At 46.6% G+C, this 12,873-nt stretch overlaps 8 non-coding genes and 1 pseudogene across 8 annotated transcripts; all 9 read right to left on the bottom strand.

The window, feature by feature from the left end:
• Nucleotides 1–657: 657 nt before the first annotated feature.
• Nucleotides 658–848, bottom strand: LOC142653547 (U2 spliceosomal RNA). Its single transcript, XR_012848475.1, has one exon. It is a non-coding gene; the product is annotated as a U2 spliceosomal RNA (small nuclear RNA).
• Nucleotides 849–2,098: 1,250 nt separating this feature from the next.
• LOC142653190 (U2 spliceosomal RNA) lies at nucleotides 2,099–2,289 on the bottom strand. The gene has a single exon (XR_012848129.1). It is a non-coding gene; the product is annotated as a U2 spliceosomal RNA (small nuclear RNA).
• Nucleotides 2,290–3,527: 1,238 nt separating this feature from the next.
• On the bottom strand, nucleotides 3,528–3,718 carry LOC142653189 (U2 spliceosomal RNA). Its single transcript, XR_012848128.1, has one exon. It is a non-coding gene; the product is annotated as a U2 spliceosomal RNA (small nuclear RNA).
• A 1,242-nt stretch (nucleotides 3,719–4,960) lies between these two features.
• On the bottom strand, nucleotides 4,961–5,151 carry LOC142653188 (U2 spliceosomal RNA). Its single transcript, XR_012848127.1, has one exon. It is a non-coding gene; the product is annotated as a U2 spliceosomal RNA (small nuclear RNA).
• A 1,234-nt stretch (nucleotides 5,152–6,385) lies between these two features.
• Nucleotides 6,386–6,576, bottom strand: LOC142653546 (U2 spliceosomal RNA). The gene has a single exon (XR_012848474.1). It is a non-coding gene; the product is annotated as a U2 spliceosomal RNA (small nuclear RNA).
• A 1,242-nt stretch (nucleotides 6,577–7,818) lies between these two features.
• LOC142653186 (U2 spliceosomal RNA) lies at nucleotides 7,819–8,009 on the bottom strand. The gene has a single exon (XR_012848125.1). It is a non-coding gene; the product is annotated as a U2 spliceosomal RNA (small nuclear RNA).
• A 1,242-nt stretch (nucleotides 8,010–9,251) lies between these two features.
• On the bottom strand, nucleotides 9,252–9,436 carry LOC142654305 (U2 spliceosomal RNA). Its single transcript, XR_012848990.1, has one exon. It is a non-coding gene; the product is annotated as a U2 spliceosomal RNA (small nuclear RNA).
• Nucleotides 9,437–10,802: 1,366 nt separating this feature from the next.
• LOC142654572 (U2 spliceosomal RNA) lies at nucleotides 10,803–10,942 on the bottom strand (annotated as a pseudogene).
• Nucleotides 10,943–12,184: 1,242 nt separating this feature from the next.
• LOC142653920 (U2 spliceosomal RNA) lies at nucleotides 12,185–12,376 on the bottom strand. The gene has a single exon (XR_012848767.1). It is a non-coding gene; the product is annotated as a U2 spliceosomal RNA (small nuclear RNA).
• Nucleotides 12,377–12,873: the final 497 nt, after the last annotated feature.

Here is a 12,873-nt window from a genome sequence, read left to right as displayed (position 1 = left end):
CAGCTAGTTGCCTCCAGGAGGCCACAAGAGGGAGACAAGGGACTGCAAAATGGAAAATAAGCATCCACCAACTTTACAGACAACTTCTCCTTGCTCCTACAACCTCCATCCTTGCACAGTTTGTTATTCTTCTAGGTAACATAGTAACAAATCCAAATTGCTGCTCTCTTTGTAGGCAAGCAAGGCTTTGTTGCAACTGCAATTCTTACTCCTTCTTGAAATGTAGGGACGACAGTACATTCCATCACATCCATCTAGTGTACACAGGTAGGTCCATTGTGGCGGGCGGGCGGCTTTAATGGCTGTTTGCTGTTCCCCTACTCCACTCCACTATTTGACTGTGATGCTGCATCAATCAGTGGCTGGCTCAGGTGCAGCTCTTTAACTTACCTAAAAGGGAGGGCGGAGAGAAGACAAGGAAGGTGAATGAGCTGTTCCAATGTGAAATGCCGGAAACACAGACACACAGACGACACAAAACAAGAGGTGGCAATGTATTCATTAATTGCATTTAATCAATTAGCTCATTATCACTCATGCATTGTCCAACAGGTGTTGAAATAATGGGATTAAAAGGGGAGATCCCTTCAGAAAGACAGAAACAATGGCAAACACAAAAAAACACTTTTGGAATCTGATTTTAGTCAACACATAAGGAAAGGGTGCACCGGTCCTGGAAATACTGCAATACCAGGTCAATGCGTGGAGTGGACAGAGCAAGCTCTATTTCCATCTCCCTGTTCTAAAAATCCATTTAATATATGGTCCCCAGATAGGGGACGTATCAGATATTAAACTGATAAGAACAGATACTACACTTGATCTTAGCCAAAAGGCAGAGAAGCGATAACCCGAACGGGCCGCGCGTTGCCCGAGCCTGCCCGATACTGCTGTTCAGCCCTTGCAGCGATTCAGCCTACTTCTAGGCAATTCCATGGGGCCCTGCAGGCTCACACACTCACAGCTACACGGGAGGTGAATAAAGGCCGGAGAGGAAGCCAGACAGGATTTGCTTCTTTTGCTTGCACCACAATGCAGTGCTGAAAGAGGAGGAATCTACATAAAAACGCCTTCCTGGCAACGCCCAAATGCCCTGCTGCCATGCAGATAAACACTGGCAGCGGCAGCAAGTGCATGCCCACAGCCACCCCTTGTTCCTTCACACCTTGTATCAGCTGTAATCCAGTCCAGTCCAGTGCTGCCTGCTGAGCAGCACTGACCAACACTGCCTGGGCCCAGGCTTTTATCTCTGAGGCCCCATTATGATGTCAGAAAGCTGGCTCTGGCTCCTCAGGGCTCCACTATGACACGTGCAAAGTTCCGTCTGAACTTTATATAAGACGGTGCGGCTCAGTCAGTCACTCAGTGTTGCCTGAGAGGGCAACACTGCAACAGCCGGCCGCCAGGCTGTCTTTTTTTGCACAGCTAGTTGCCTCCAGGAGGCCACAAGAGGGAGACAAGGGACTGCAAAATGGAAAATAAGCATCCACCAACTTTACAGACAACTTCTCCTTGCTCCTACAACCTCCATCCTTGCACAGTTTGTTATTCTTCTAGGTAACATAGTAACAAATCCAAATTGCTGCTCTCTTTGTAGGCAAGCAAGGCTTTGTTGCAACTGCAATTCTTACTCCTTCTTGAAATGTAGGGACGACAGTACATTCCATCACATCCATCTAGTGTACACAGGTAGGTCCATTGTGGCGGGCGGGCGGGCGGGCGGGCGGGCGGGCGGCTTTAATGGCTGTTTGCTGTTCCCCTACTCCACTCCACTATTTGACTGTGGTGCTGCATCAATCAGTGGCTGGCTCAGGTGCAGCTCTTTAACTTACCTAAAAGGGAGGGCGGAGAGAAGACAAGGAAGGTGAATGAGCTGTTCCAATGTGAAATGCCGGAAACACAGACACACAGACGACACAAAACAAGAGGTGGCAATGTATTCATTAATTGCATTTAATCAATTAGCTCATTATCACTCATGCATTGTCCAACAGGTGTTGAAATAATGGGATTAAAAGGGGAGATCCCTTCAGAAAGACAGAAACAATGGCAAACACAAAAAACACTTTTGGAATCTGATTTTAGTCAACACATAAGGAAAGGGTGCACCGGTCCTGGAAATACTGCAATACCAGGTCAATGCGTGGAGTGGACAGAGCAAGCTCTATTTCCATCTCCCTGTTCTAAAAATCCATTTAATATATGGTCCCCAGATAGGGGACGTATCAGATATTAAACTGATAAGAACAGATACTACACTTGATCTTAGCCAAAAGGCCGAGAAGCGATAACCCGAACGGGCCGCGCGTTGCCCGAGCCTGCCCGATACTGCTGTTCAGCCCTTGCAGCGATTCAGCCTACTTCTAGGCAATTCCATGGGGCCCTGCAGGCTCACACACTCACAGCTACACGGGAGGTGAATAAAGGCCGGAGAGGAAGCCAGACAGGATTTGCTTCTTTTGCTTGCACCACAATGCAGTGCTGAAAGAGGAGGAATCTACATAAAAACGCCTTCCTGGCAACGTCCAAATGCCCTGCTGCCATGCAGATAAACACTGGCAGCGGCAGCAAGTGCATGCCCACAGCCACCCCTTGTTCCTTCACACCTTGTATCAGCTGTAATCCAGTCCAGTCCAGTGCTGCCTGCTGAGCAGCACTGACCAACACTGCCTGGGCCCAGGCTTTTATCTCTGAGGCCCCATTATGATGTCAGAAAGCTGGCTCTGGCTCCTCAGGGCTCCACTATGACACGTGCAAAGTTCCGTCTGAACTTTATATAAGACGGTGCGGCTCAGTCAGTCACTCAGTGTTGCCTGAGAGGGCAACACTGCAACAGCCGGCCGCCAGGCTGTCTTTTTTTGCACAGCTAGTTGCCTCCAGGAGGCCACAAGAGGGAGACAAGGGACTGCAAAATGGAAAATAAGCATCCACCAACTTTACAGACAACTTCTCCTTGCTCCTACAACCTCCATCCTTGCACAGTTTGTTATTCTTCTAGGTAACATAGTAACAAATCCAAATTGCTGCTCTCTTTGTAGGCAAGCAAGGCTTTGTTGCAACTGCAATTCTTACTCCTTCTTGAAATGTAGGGACGACAGTACATTCCATCACATCCATCTAGTGTACACAGGTAGGTCCATTGTGGCGGGCGGGCGGGCGGGCGGCTTTAATGGCTGTTTGCTGTTCCCCTACTCCACTCCACTATTTGACTGTGGTGCTGCATCAATCAGTGGCTGGCTCAGGTGCAGCTCTTTAACTTACCTAAAAGGGAGGGCGGAGAGAAGACAAGGAAGGTGAATGAGCTGTTCCAATGTGAAATGCCGGAAACACAGACACACAGACGACACAAAACAAGAGGTGGCAATGTATTCATTAATTGCATTTAATCAATTAGCTCATTATCACTCATGCATTGTCCAACAGGTGTTGAAATAATGGGATTAAAAGGGGAGATCCCTTCAGAAAGACAGAAACAATGGCAAACACAAAAAACACTTTTGGAATCTGATTTTAGTCAACACATAAGGAAAGGGTGCACCGGTCCTGGAAATACTGCAATACCAGGTCAATGCGTGGAGTGGACAGAGCAAGCTCTATTTCCATCTCCCTGTTCTAAAAATCCATTTAATATATGGTCCCCAGATAGGGGACGTATCAGATATTAAACTGATAAGAACAGATACTACACTTGATCTTAGCCAAAAGGCCGAGAAGCGATAACCCGAACGGGCCGCGCGTTGCCCGAGCCTGCCCGATACTGCTGTTCAGCCCTTGCAGCGATTCAGCCTACTTCTAGGCAATTCCATGGGGCCCTGCAGGCTCACACACTCACAGCTACACGGGAGGTGAATAAAGGCCGGAGAGGAAGCCAGACAGGATTTGCTTCTTTTGCTTGCACCACAATGCAGTGCTGAAAGAGGAGGAATCTACATAAAAACGCCTTCCTGGCAACGCCCAAATGCCCTGCTGCCATGCAGATAAACACTGGCAGCGGCAGCAAGTGCATGCCCACAGCCACCCCTTGTTCCTTCACACCTTGTATCAGCTGTAATCCAGTCCAGTCCAGTGCTGCCTGCTGAGCAGCACTGACCAACACTGCCTGGGCCCAGGCTTTTATCTCTGAGGCCCCATTATGATGTCAGAAAGCTGGCTCTGGCTCCTCAGGGCTCCACTATGACACGTGCAAAGTTCCGTCTGAACTTTATATAAGACGGTGCGGCTCAGTCAGTCACTCAGTGTTGCCTGAGAGGGCAACACTGCAACAGCCGGCCGCCAGGCTGTCTTTTTTTGCACAGCTAGTTGCCTCCAGGAGGCCACAAGAGGGAGACAAGGGACGGCAAAATGGAAAATAAGCATCCACCAACTTTACAGACAACTTCTCCTTGCTCCTACAACCTCCATCCTTGCACAGTTTGTTATTCTTCTAGGTAACATAGTAACAAATCCAAATTGCTGCTCTCTTTGTAGGCAAGCAAGGCTTTGTTGCAACTGCAATTCTTACTCCTTCTTGAAATGTAGGGACGACAGTACATTCCATCACATCCATCTAGTGTACACAGGTAGGTCCATTGTGGCGGGCGGGCGGGCGGGCGGGCGGCTTTAACGGCTGTTTGCTGTTCCCCTACTCCACTCCACTATTTGACTGTGGTGCTGCATCAATCAGTGGCTGGCTCAGGTGCAGCTCTTTAACTTACCTAAAAGGGAGGGCGGAGAGAAGACAAGGAAGGTGAATGAGCTGTTCCAATGTGAAATGCCGGAAACACAGACACACAGACGACACAAAACAAGAGGTGGCAATGTATTCATTAATTGCATTTAATCAATTAGCTCATTATCACTCATGCATTGTCCAACAGGTGTTGAAATAATGGGATTAAAAGGGGAGATCCCTTCAGAAAGACAGAAACAATGGCAAACACAAAAAACACTTTTGGAATCTGATTTTAGTCAACACATAAGGAAAGGGTGCACCGGTCCTGGAAATACTGCAATACCAGGTCAATGCGTGGAGTGGACAGAGCAAGCTCTATTTCCATCTCCCTGTTCTAAAAATCCATTTAATATATGGTCCCCAGATAGGGGACGTATCAGATATTAAACTGATAAGAACAGATACTACACTTGATCTTAGCCAAAAGGCCGAGAAGCGATAACCCGAACGGGCCGCGCGTTGCCCGAGCCTGCCCGATACTGCTGTTCAGCCCTTGCAGCGATTCAGCCTACTTCTAGGCAATTCCATGGGGCCCTGCAGGCTCACACACTCACAGCTACACGGGAGGTGAATAAAGGCCGGAGAGGAAGCCAGACAGGATTTGCTTCTTTTGCTTGCACCACAATGCAGTGCTGAAAGAGGAGGAATCTACATAAAAACGCCTTCCTGGCAACGCCCAAATGCCCTGCTGCCATGCAGATAAACACTGGCAGCGGCAGCAAGTGCATGCCCACAGCCACCCCTTGTTCCTTCACACCTTGTATCAGCTGTAATCCAGTCCAGTCCAGTGCTGCCTGCTGAGCAGCACTGACCAACACTGCCTGGGCCCAGGCTTTTATCTCTGAGGCCCCATTATGATGTCAGAAAGCTGGCTCTGGCTCCTCAGGGCTCCACTATGACACGTGCAAAGTTCCGTCTGAACTTTATATAAGACGGTGCGGCTCAGTCAGTCACTCAGTGTTGCCTGAGAGGGCAACACTGCAACAGCCGGCCGCCAGGCTGTCTTTTTTTGCACAGCTAGTTGCCTCCAGGAGGCCACAAGAGGGAGACAAGGGACGGCAAAATGGAAAATAAGCATCCACCAACTTTACAGACAACTTCTCCTTGCTCCTACAACCTCCATCCTTGCACAGTTTGTTATTCTTCTAGGTAACATAGTAACAAATCCAAATTGCTGCTCTCTTTGTAGGCAAGCAAGGCTTTGTTGCAACTGCAATTCTTACTCCTTCTTGAAATGTAGGGACGACAGTACATTCCATCACATCCATCTAGTGTACACAGGTAGGTCCATTGTGGCGGGCGGGCGGGCGGCTTTAACGGCTGTTTGCTGTTCCCCTACTCCACTCCACTATTTGACTGTGGTGCTGCATCAATCAGTGGCTGGCTCAGGTGCAGCTCTTTAACTTACCTAAAAGGGAGGGCGGAGAGAAGACAAGGAAGGTGAATGAGCTGTTCCAATGTGAAATGCCGGAAACACAGACACACAGACGACACAAAACAAGAGGTGGCAATGTATTCATTAATTGCATTTAATCAATTAGCTCATTATCACTCATGCATTGTCCAACAGGTGTTGAAATAATGGGATTAAAAGGGGAGATCCCTTCAGAAAGACAGAAACAATGGCAAACACAAAAAACACTTTTGGAATCTGATTTTAGTCAACACATAAGGAAAGGGTGCACCGGTCCTGGAAATACTGCAATACCAGGTCAATGCGTGGAGTGGACAGAGCAAGCTCTATTTCCATCTCCCTGTTCTAAAAATCCATTTAATATATGGTCCCCAGATAGGGGACGTATCAGATATTAAACTGATAAGAACAGATACTACACTTGATCTTAGCCAAAAGGCAGAGAAGCGATAACCCGAACGGGCCGCGCGTTGCCCGAGCCTGCCCGATACTGCTGTTCAGCCCTTGCAGCGATTCAGCCTACTTCTAGGCAATTCCATGGGGCCCTGCAGGCTCACACACTCACAGCTACACGGGAGGTGAATAAAGGCCGGAGAGGAAGCCAGACAGGATTTGCTTCTTTTGCTTGCACCACAATGCAGTGCTGAAAGAGGAGGAATCTACATAAAAACGCCTTCCTGGCAACGCCCAAATGCCCTGCTGCCATGCAGATAAACACTGGCAGCGGCAGCAAGTGCATGCCCACAGCCACCCCTTGTTCCTTCACACCTTGTATCAGCTGTAATCCAGTCCAGTCCAGTGCTGCCTGCTGAGCAGCACTGACCAACACTGCCTGGGCCCAGGCTTTTATCTCTGAGGCCCCATTATGATGTCAGAAAGCTGGCTCTGGCTCCTCAGGGCTCCACTATGACACGTGCAAAGTTCCGTCTGAACTTTATATAAGACGGTGCGGCTCAGTCAGTCACTCAGTGTTGCCTGAGAGGGCAACACTGCAACAGCCGGCCGCCAGGCTGTCTTTTTTTGCACAGCTAGTTGCCTCCAGGAGGCCACAAGAGGGAGACAAGGGACTGCAAAATGGAAAATAAGCATCCACCAACTTTACAGACAACTTCTCCTTGCTCCTACAACCTCCATCCTTGCACAGTTTGTTATTCTTCTAGGTAACATAGTAACAAATCCAAATTGCTGCTCTCTTTGTAGGCAAGCAAGGCTTTGTTGCAACTGCAATTCTTACTCCTTCTTGAAATGTAGGGACGACAGTACATTCCATCACATCCATCTAGTGTACACAGGTAGGTCCATTGTGGCGGGCGGGCGGGCGGGCGGGCGGCTTTAATGGCTGTTTGCTGTTCCCCTACTCCACTCCACTATTTGACTGTGGTGCTGCATCAATCAGTGGCTGGCTCAGGTGCAGCTCTTTAACTTACCTAAAAGGGAGGGCGGAGAGAAGACAAGGAAGGTGAATGAGCTGTTCCAATGTGAAATGCCGGAAACACAGACACACAGACGACACAAAACAAGAGGTGGCAATGTATTCATTAATTGCATTTAATCAATTAGCTCATTATCACTCATGCATTGTCCAACAGGTGTTGAAATAATGGGATTAAAAGGGGAGATCCCTTCAGAAAGACAGAAACAATGGCAAACACAAAAAACACTTTTGGAATCTGATTTTAGTCAACACATAAGGAAAGGGTGCACCGGTCCTGGAAATACTGCAATACCAGGTCAATGCGTGGAGTGGACAGAGCAAGCTCTATTTCCATCTCCCTGTTCTAAAAATCCATTTAATATATGGTCCCCAGATAGGGGACGTATCAGATATTAAACTGATAAGAACAGATACTACACTTGATCTTAGCCAAAAGGCCGAGAAGCGATAACCCGAACGGGCCGCGCGTTGCCCGAGCCTGCCCGATACTGCTGTTCAGCCCTTGCAGCGATTCAGCCTACTTCTAGGCAATTCCATGGGGCCCTGCAGGCTCACACACTCACAGCTACACGGGAGGTGAATAAAGGCCGGAGAGGAAGCCAGACAGGATTTGCTTCTTTTGCTTGCACCACAATGCAGTGCTGAAAGAGGAGGAATCTACATAAAAACGCCTTCCTGGCAACGTCCAAATGCCCTGCTGCCATGCAGATAAACACTGGCAGCGGCAGCAAGTGCATGCCCACAGCCACCCCTTGTTCCTTCACACCTTGTATCAGCTGTAATCCAGTCCAGTCCAGTGCTGCCTGCTGAGCAGCACTGACCAACACTGCCTGGGCCCAGGCTTTTATCTCTGAGGCCCCATTATGATGTCAGAAAGCTGGCTCTGGCTCCTCAGGGCTCCACTATGACACGTGCAAAGTTCCGTCTGAACTTTATATAAGACGGTGCGGCTCAGTCAGTCACTCAGTGTTGCCTGAGAGGGCAACACTGCAACAGCCGGCCGCCAGGCTGTCTTTTTTTGCACAGCTAGTTGCCTCCAGGAGGCCACAAGAGGGAGACAAGGGACTGCAAAATGGAAAATAAGCATCCACCAACTTTACAGACAACTTCTCCTTGCTCCTACAACCTCCATCCTTGCACAGTTTGTTATTCTTCTAGGTAACATAGTAACAAATCCAAATTGCTGCTCTCTTTGTAGGCAAGCAAGGCTTTGTTGCAACTGCAATTCTTACTCCTTCTTGAAATGTAGGGACGACAGTACATTCCATCACATCCATCTAGTGTACACAGGTAGGTCCATTGTGGCGGGCGGGCGGGCGGGCGGGCGGCTTTAATGGCTGTTTGCTGTTCCCCTACTCCACTCCACTATTTGACTGTGGTGCTGCATCAATCAGTGGCTGGCTCAGGTGCAGCTCTTTAACTTACCTAAAAGGGAGGGCGGAGAGAAGACAAGGAAGGTGAATGAGCTGTTCCAATGTGAAATGCCGGAAACACAGACACACAGACGACACAAAACAAGAGGTGGCAATGTATTCATTAATTGCATTTAATCAATTAGCTCATTATCACTCATGCATTGTCCAACAGGTGTTGAAATAATGGGATTAAAAGGGGAGATCCCTTCAGAAAGACAGAAACAATGGCAAACACAAAAAACACTTTTGGAATCTGATTTTAGTCAACACATAAGGAAAGGGTGCACCGGTCCTGGAAATACTGCAATACCAGGTCAATGCGTGGAGTGGACAGAGCAAGCTCTATTTCCATCTCCCTGTTCTAAAAATCCATTTAATATATGGTCCCCAGATAGGGGACGTATCAGATATTAAACTGATAAGAACAGATCAGGTTTCCACTCAGATCCGTCTCGAGTTAAATTTTAAACTTCAAATTTAAAGACTTGATCATCATTATGAAAAACCAAAATATAATTTTTATTTCTCTTTTTTTTGTAAGTAAAATTAATAAAACAAACCATTTCTTACAGCGATTACACCTACCATATCCACAAGATGTTCTCGAAGATCTTGACCATCCCACTCCAAATTTACAATACACGCCAACCAGGTTGGCACTTTATATCTTTCAAGAAAATCGGATATATCTCCTCTTAGACAAGTTCGTACCCGCCTCCGAACCTTCTCAAAATTAATTTTCTCTCTTAATTCCTCTATGTCTTTTACTAATTTATCTCTTTCTGCTCTATTTTCATCTGAAACAACATTTTTTTCCACAATTTTTCTCCTTTTTGTTTCATCACTCCTTTTAACCTCAACGCTTTTCCATCCTCCTCCCACTTCCTGTGGCTTATCCTCTTTTCCTGAGGTAACTTTCTCTTCCTTTCTTTTAACTATCTGTTCCTTTCTTTTAACGGTCTTCTTACTCTCCTCCTTTACTTCACTTTTGCTTTTCTTTAAACAATTTTTAAACACATGCCCTTCTTCTCTACACATGTTACACACTTTACCCTTCTCACAATCATTGTACATATGACCTTCTTGGAAACATTTTGTACAGAATATTTTCCCACAATTTTCCTTCACATGTCCATACTCTTTGCAATTATGGCAAAAAATCCCCATTCCAAAAAAATAGAGATTCCCACTTGCACTGCCAATTTTAAAGCGTGCTGGAGGAAGCAATAAGTTTCCAGCCTCTCCAACTGCCTTAATTTTACACAGGAATTTCCATTTGCCTGTCCAAAATCCAAAGGGATTAAAGACCTTACCCTTCTCCACCACCTCCTCACAGAACTTAGTGAGAAAACATATAATATCGTCTTTACACACATAGGGGGAAAACATTTTAACAATCACCAACTTTTTGCTAGGAGCAAAGTGTGGTGTTACAATCACACCAACCAGTCTTGGATCCTGCTTCTTCTCCTTCAAAGTGTCCAGAAAGTCCAGATAAATTTCCTCCGTACAAAAGGTGACATCGAAGCATCCTCTTCTTGGATAGTCCATTACAGACAATATCCATTGTCTCTCCAACTGGAAAAGACCAAGCAAGAGTACCTTTGTTAGGAACTCCAAGTCCCTGCTTTGTCCTCCAGATTCCTCCATCGTAAAACGAACAGCATTCCGAGTCCGCATGTAGTCAGGGATTTCCTCCATCCTGCCGCAAAAAAACCAACGATATCCAACGAAATCCAACGAACTCCAACGATAATACCTTCAGCACCTAAATGCCAGGCAAGTGATCGCTCCCCGTTGCCCTGGACTAATCCTCTCCCCCAATAGCAGCAGAGGGGTTAAGTCTCTTGTAAAAGAGACGATCCCCCCAGGCCAAGGAAAAGGGTACCAGGGCACCTCCTGACCAAGAAACAAGGCAATACCCTAAAGTACTACACTTGATCTTAGCCAAAAGGCCGAGAAGCGATAACCCGAACGGGCCGCGCGTTGCCCGAGCCTGCCCGATACTGCTGTTCAGCCCTTGCAGCGATTCAGCCTACTTCTAGGCAATTCCATGGGGCCCTGCAGGCTCACACACTCACAGCTACACGGGAGGTGAATAAAGGCCGGAGAGGAAGCCAGACAGGATTTGCTTCTTTTGCTTGCACCACAATGCAGTGCTGAAAGAGGAGGAATCTACATAAAAACACCTTCCTGGCAACGCCCAAATGCCCTGCTGCCATGCAGATAAACACTGGCAGCGGCAGCAAGTGCATGCCCACAGCCACCCCTTGTTCCTTCACACCTTGTATCAGCTGTAATCCAGTCCAGTCCAGTGCTGCCTGCTGAGCAGCACTGACCAACACTGCCTGGGCCCAGGCTTTTATCTCTGAGGCCCCATTATGATGTCAGAAAGCTGGCTCTGGCTCCTCAGGGCTCCACTATGACACGTGCAAAGTTCCGTCTGAACTTTATATAAGACGGTGCGGCTCAGTCAGTCACTCAGTGTTGCCTGAGAGGGCAACACTGCAACAGCCGGCCGCCAGGCTGTCTTTTTTTGCACAGCTAGTTGCCTCCAGGAGGCCACAAGAGGGAGACAAGGGACGGCAAAATGGAAAATAAGCATCCACCAACTTTACAGACAACTTCTCCTTGCTCCTACAACCTCCATCCTTGCACAGTTTGTTATTCTTCTAGGTAACATAGTAACAAATCCAAATTGCTGCTCTCTTTGTAGGCAAGCAAGGCTTTGTTGCAACTGCAATTCTTACTCCTTCTTGAAATGTAGGGACGACAGTACATTCCATCACATCCATCTAGTGTACACAGGTAGGTCCATTGTGGCGGGCGGGCGGGCGGGCGGGCGGCTTTAACGGCTGTTTGCTGTTCCCCTACTCCACTCCACTATTTGACTGTGGTGCTGCATCAATCAGTGGCTGGCTCAGGTGCAGCTCTTTAACTTACCTAAAAGGGAGGGCGGAGAGAAGACAAGGAAGGTGAATGAGCTGTTCCAATGTGAAATGCCGGAAACACAGACACACAGACGACACAAAACAAGAGGTGGCAATGTATTCATTAATTGCATTTAATCAATTAGCTCATTATCACTCATGCATTGTCCAACAGGTGTTGAAATAATGGGATTAAAAGGGGAGATCCCTTCAGAAAGACAGAAACAATGGCAAACACAAAAAACACTTTTGGAATCTGATTTTAGTCAACACATAAGGAAAGGGTGCACCGGTCCTGGAAATACTGCAATACCAGGTCAATGCGTGGAGTGGACAGAGCAAGCTCTATTTCCATCTCCCTGTTCTAAAAATCCATTTAATATATGGTCCCCAGATAGGGGACGTATCAGATATTAAACTGATAAGAACAGATAAGGTTTCAACAAAGTTTTTTATTGGCAAAAATAATATATTTTACAGACTTTTTTTAAAATTGAAACCACAAGATAAAATCAACAGCATAATACATGAATATTCATACATTTAAATGAATACAAAAGTAATAATAATAAGACCAGTAATACAGATGTTATAATAAAAGTACAGAACAATAGCAGGATAAAATTTATACAGGGCATAAAAGACATAAAAGAATAAAACCATTTTTATTTACAATGTTATGGTATTCCACATTTGCAAACACCACATGGATGTTGCTTCTTTTACCCCTAGCTGCTTTTTGTCCCTAAGATAATAAATATACATTTCACTTAGGGCATATTTCACACAATTTTTAACGTCAATAAAATCATGTTTAAAAAGCAGAATGTTCCTAACCTTCCAGATGGCATTCTTAAAACAGTTTAAAATGATCCAACAGACCATTTGCTGTTTAAAACTTGGGCAGTTAAAAAGACCATAAAACACGTATTCAAATTTAAGATCTTTAAGACCGCAGGCCCATTTCA

The sequence above is a fragment of the Rhinoderma darwinii genome, chromosome 5 (genome assembly GCF_050947455.1).
Source record: "Rhinoderma darwinii isolate aRhiDar2 chromosome 5, aRhiDar2.hap1, whole genome shotgun sequence".
Lineage (NCBI taxonomy): Eukaryota > Metazoa > Chordata > Amphibia > Anura > Rhinodermatidae > Rhinoderma > Rhinoderma darwinii.
This window is presented reverse-complemented; position numbering and strand designations above follow the sequence as displayed.